Genomic DNA, 6,000 nt, shown 5'->3' with positions numbered 1-6,000 from the left:
CTTTGGGGGAGACATTTGCAAAGGGTCTTTGACCCAAGTACTGTGCTCACGCCTCCCTTGAACCTGGCCCGGGCATTTAAAAGAGGCACTTATCCCCTCAGGCTGTTTAGGACCAAGGTGGCCTGAGGGGCTGGTGAAGGAAAGGTGGAGCAATGCAGACCACCCTGCTGCCCGAAAGCCTTCTGCTTGGTCCCCTGCGGGGTGGGAGTCCGGGTAGCTTGCGTACCCATTTTTAGAGCACGAGCTCTGGGAGCCAAGAGCTGGGTGAGGATTGTTGCCCTCCCATCCCTGGGGGCACGTGTGCGCGTGCGCGCGCGTCGCCGTGGTAACCACGCAGCAGAAAGGCGCTGAATCACGGGCGCGCGCTATCCCAGCTCCAGCAGAAGCTGCAGCGGGGGCGGGCGGGGGCCTTCCTGGTTGCATCTTGGCTAGACCGGTGCCAATCCCGGTGGGACTGGCTGGCCTCGCGCAGAGAAGCGGTGACCACAGTCGCTGTCACTGCTGGAGGTACGAGCGCAGCAGTAGCCTCATCCCGTCTCCGGTTTGGGCAAGAGTCTCTCCTGGCCAGCAGCGCCTCGATAAAATATCCCCCTTCCCAACCCTCTGGCCGAGTAATGGGAAGAGAGGGCAGCAAGTAGGCAGGTTATGCCAAAGAAAAATAAAATCAAGACGCCCTGAGTTAGGAGGTGAGTTTCTTAAGGTTCTTCTGGCCATCTAGGAAAGGGCTTATTCTTGATTGCTGCACCGATTGATTGTTTCTTAGTAGGGTGGAGTCGAGAAAATTTGCATCTTTTCCCAATCTCGTGAATTGCATTTCTTAGTCCTGTAGAATCGGTTTTCTTTAAACTTCGTTTGGTATTATTTATGTGAGCTTTACTATAATTTGCTAAATTCATTTTGTCTGTGTATCTCAACCATAATATGAAGCTAAAAACCTTTTCATGGCTTTTTCCTCCTTCCCTTTGAACTTCCTCCACAGAATGGATATTCATCACTATATTATTAATCAAGAGCATAAACCTCGTTTGTGAAAGTCATTATTCTTTCCATCATTCATTCTCTTAAGTATATGGAGTGAGAAAAGAATATGATATACACACTCATCCATTTTTATTGCTAGATTTCTTATCTAAACATTTTTGTTTGTGGGTTAAATGTTAGTGTTTTTTCCAGTACTTAAATAGAAAAATTGAATGATATCTTTGATAATAATAGAAAAAGTCAATTTCAGACAACCCCCTCAAAAGAGCAAGAAATTTTGAAGGGAGTGTTAGTGTTTATTTCTTTATTCCTGAAATGTATGTTCATTGTCCAGATGTTTCAAATTGTTCGTTACAAGAAGACCACAATCATGGAGACTCCTGAAATTCTGCCAAATGTAAAATTTTATCTTGTGCTTATTATTATACATGATTTTTCATATAGACAAGGGAAACTGGAAATATCAGTTTAACTGTAGACTTTTGTTTCATATGGAAAGCTGAATTCCTCTTTGAATTTAAAAAATTTGAAAAAGAGAATTACCAATATATATCAAGACTTTTTTAGGACCTCAGGTGATAGATTCATCACACCTTTGCCATCTAAGACGCTAATTTAGGAAATTAATTTCCTTTCAGAATAACAAAAATAATTCAGCCAAACTCACTATGCAATGAAAATAGTCAAAAGAGAGCTTCAGTAATTTTTAATTGTAAAAGAATGGATATACTGTTAAATTTTCTTCATTTTTTCTAGCCAAACAGAGAAGATGCATTCTCTTTAAATAAATTTGTAGAGTCAAGCATGACTATTTCTGGGGCAGTGATGTAGATTGCCAGGTCAGATGGCCTGGGTTTGGTCATCGCTCTGCCACTTAGTGGCTGTGTCACATTTGACAAATTCCTAACTTCCTCTTAGACTCAATTTTTCATCTGTAAAAGAGGGATAATAATAGAAGCAACCTAATGGAATTCCTATAAGAATAAATTAAAGCAATACATATACAATACAATACATATGCATAAAGCTCTTTACTCGTTGCCAGGCATGCAGTAACACTTCATTAAAAGGTGAAAGTGAAAGTCTCTCAGCCGAGTCTGACTATTTGCGACTATTTGCGACTGGAATCCATGGAATTCTCCAGGCCAGAATACTGGAGTGGATAGCCTTTCCCTTCTCCAAGGGATCTTCCCAACCCAGGGATCGAACCCAGGTCTTGCGCATCGCAGGCAGATTCTTTACAGTTGAGCCACAAGGGAAGCCCACTTCAGTAAAAGTTAGTTGTTATTATTGTTCTCAACATAAGTTTTCTTTTCAAAAAATATTTTCTATGTCTTCAGAATAATTTGGCACTAAAAATAGAAATATTTTAATATGACCAAAACTTGTTCTGATTTGTAATATCAAATCATCAGAAATGCATAAATATTTCTTTGCAGCATCTTTACAACAACAATAATAAATATAATCACAATCTTAAAGGTATGTCAATTCCAGGTAATTATATTTGATACCATAAGGAAGGAGCTTCGCTGTAAAGGGCCTGGAGTAATTGGTGAGTTATTGCTCTATTTATTTTTTTAAATGTGTATTTTTAGACACTATTCATGTGAATTCCATAGTGAGAAGCTTTATTTCTGTTAAGTAGTAAATATGGGTGGGCCAAAATAGCATCTATTTTTGCATCATTTGGCAGAGTCTTTTAACCATAGGTGGTGGTTTCAAAATAAGTCTTCTTAAATGACACACAGATAGATTAAAAATACGGTGTTGTACTGTAATCCCTTCCAAATAACATTGGTAGAATATGTTACCTGTTGGAAAGTGGTATTATGTCTAGCCTGCTGTGCATTCTTTTCCTTAAGTTCATAAAAGCAAGGGATTCTAGGAAACATCTGTTTAATTTAAGCAATGTAGCTAGAGACAGGATAATTCCAATTTCAAAATAAATTTTCAAAGTTAGTTTTATTCTGTGCTATAATTTAAAGAATTATTAAGTATGGAGGGTAAATTAACTCGATTTTGCCACCTTGAGTTGGCAAAAGTCTTAGCTGCATGCAAGCTCCCAGTTGCGGCATATGGGATCTAGTGCCCTGACCAGGGATAGAACCCAGGTCCCCTGCATTCAGAGGGTGGGGTCTCGGCCACTAAACCACCAGGGAAGTCCCCACCTACAAATTTTAAATGTTAGTGTGTGTGGTATGTTTTTTCATGTGATGGGGAAGTATGTATTACTCCTCTCTAGGATAAAGATCCTGTTATTCTAAGGTTGTGATTATCAGCATAGTTTACCACTTATTTTCTATCCCCCTCATTAAAATAAAGAGTAGAATGTCTTCTGGTCAATATAACATAGTTTTCTTTCTTGAAAATGTTTTCAAAAACCACCTCTTAAGATGACTTATTTTCAATAAAATTGCTGTCTTTACTATCTCTCTCATTGTATTTCTACTTATCAGGAGGTTGAAATATTTTGTTAATTCAGTGTCTTCAGCCTCCTTATCTTAAAACTACAAGACATCCAAATTCTAGGTGCCAAATGCTCAACATTTTATTATCCTGTGGGAAAGACACATATACATATTTAGGAGTATGCTGCTAACTAACTAGTCTTCACTCGTTTATATCAGAATTTCCTAACTACTCCTGTGCAGCAACTGCTCCTCCCAAATCTGGAGAAACTTTTTCTGATATCATTTTACTAGACCTCTTACTATTCTTACTTTCTTGAAACAAAATCTTCTCTTGGTTCACAAATACGATCACAGTCCCCTCCTGCTACTACTGCTAAGTCGCTTCAGTCGTGTCCGACTCTGTGCGACCCCCTAGACAGCAGCCCACGAGGCTCCCCCGTCCCTGGGATTCTCCAGGCAAGAACACTGGAGTGGGCTGCCATTTCCTTCTCCAATGCAGGAAAGTGAAAAGTGAGAGTGAAGTCACTCAGTTGTGTCTGACTCCTAGCGACCCCATGGACTGCAGCCTACCAGGCTCCTCCATCCATGGGATTTTCCAGGCAAGAGTACTGGAGTGGGGTGCCATTGCCTCCTCCATCAGTCCCCTCCTAGGATTACTGTAAAGTAGATATATGAACATGTCACATTTCTGCTTCAGAATCTTCAATGTCATGTCCATCAGTGGATGAAAGGATCAAAATGTGATCCTTATATACAATGGAATATTATTTGGTCTGGAAAAGGAAGGAAATTGTAACATGTGCTACAACATGGATGAATCTTGAAGATATGCTAAGTGGTGTAAACCAAATACAAAAGGACAATATTGTATGATTCCACTTATTTGAAATATCTAGAAGAGTGAAATTCATAGATATAGAAAATAGAATAGTGATTATTGGAAACTGCCACGAGTGGCTAATGTTATGATTTAATGGGCACAAAGTTTCCATTTGGAATAATGACAAATTCTGGGGATGGTGATGGTGATGGTTTCACAAGATTTAATCTCTGTCTTTCCAGTTCTGCAGTTTCGTTTCAGGGAGAATAGGAATAGAATTATTTTCAACCTGCTCAAAACTTCTTGTACTTCCAGGATATGAAGATTTCTGTCTTTCACTGATTCCAGAACCTTCTTGGCTGTTTTCTCTTTACATTTTGTTTCTTCCCAATTCTTTTTTAAAAAATTTTATTTTGTTTTGGAGTATAGCTATTTAATCCTCCCAATTCTTTTTATTCTTTCCTTTTGGAGTCATCAGAAGACGTATATTGGGCCATTTTTTTTACTTCAGGACTTTATTCTGTCCTTTGCATTTTCAGCTTATTTCTTTGAATTGCATTTCAGGTTATTTCTTCAGTTACAGCTTCCATTTCATTTCATTGAGTTTTATTTTTTAATTAATTTATTTTAATTGGCAGCTAATTACAATATTGTAGTGGCTTCTGCCATACATTGACATGACTCCAATGACTTTATTTCTAGTTATACAACTTCCGATTGCATCTTTTAAACTATGTCTTTTAATTTTTGTCTCCTCTTTTCACTTTAATCTGCTTTACCACTTCAAACATACTTACTCTGTAGTGTCTCTTAGGTACACTTTTCACTTCTGTTTCTTGCTCTCATGTGTTAACATCTGCCACCTCTCCTTTGTACTGGTTTGTTCCCTAAGGTGTATTACTTTTGTTATTACGGTGGTTCATTTTCAATGGGAATTGCTTTTCTGGTGGAGTTCTATGTGCTTCGTATCCAGGACTGTCCCTCTAAACAGATTTTTGCTTTGCTTCTGCCTCGGCACTTAGCTTTGTGTTAATAAAAAGTTTTGTTGTTGTTACGTATATGTATGGTCCACTTAGCCTGGAAATGGAACTTATAAATTGGCATTGTACCAAGTTGTTACAGGGAAGTCCCCATAGAGAGGTACATCTTGGCCATCTTCCTCTGTTTTCTTTCAGTCTTGTCATGGCATGCCTCTGGTTTCCTCTAGCCCCTATTCCTAGGATGCATTAGTTCTTCTAGGCTACAGTGGTGTTTGTGAGGCTCCTCATAATATTTTATAATGTCAATAGATGTTCAGCTACTTTCCTGCTGCATTAGTCTTTGATAATATCTAATTCCTTAATTGATCTAAATTAATTTTGTCCCTGCGTTTGAAACTAATATTGTACTTTTCCTTCCTTCTCTTTCTTTTTAAAAACTATTCCCATTAAGTTTTTTGTTTGTCTTTTGAACATTCAAGTAAATTTTCCTCCTTGTTGGAAACATATATTCATTATCATGATGGCACTTCTTAAATAGTAATTCCCATCCCACTGTTTTGTTACTCCTGGTTTGTTATAGAGGAGTAGTGAGTAGTGCATGCATGCTTAGTCATGTCTGACTTGTTGTGACCCCACAGACTGTAGCCCGCCAGGCTCCTCTGTCCATGGGATTTCCCAGGCAAGAATACTGGAGTGGGTTGCCATTTCCTCCTCCAGGGGATCTTCCCAACCAAGGATTGAACCCAAGTCTCTTGTGTCTTCTGCTTTGGCAGGAATATTCTTTACCACTGGAAGGGAAGCCCCG

General features: G+C 39.0%; 1 protein-coding gene across 1 annotated transcript in view; it reads left to right on the top strand.

Moving 5' to 3' along the window:
* KIAA0319 (KIAA0319 ortholog) overlaps positions 1-6,000 on the top strand; it is a 72,682-nt gene continuing 66,682 nt past the window's right edge. The window contains exons 1-2 of the mRNA XM_055570781.1: positions 1-686; positions 2,464-2,536. The gene's annotated coding sequence lies outside the window, so the exon portion shown is untranslated. The remainder of the gene's footprint in view (positions 687-2,463; positions 2,537-6,000) is intronic.

Source organism: Bubalus kerabau, chromosome 3 (assembly GCF_029407905.1).
Source record: "Bubalus kerabau isolate K-KA32 ecotype Philippines breed swamp buffalo chromosome 3, PCC_UOA_SB_1v2, whole genome shotgun sequence".
NCBI classification, from domain to species: domain Eukaryota; kingdom Metazoa; phylum Chordata; class Mammalia; order Artiodactyla; family Bovidae; genus Bubalus; species Bubalus kerabau.
Note: the sequence above shows the minus strand (reverse complement) of the source record. Positions and strands in the feature narration are given on the sequence as shown.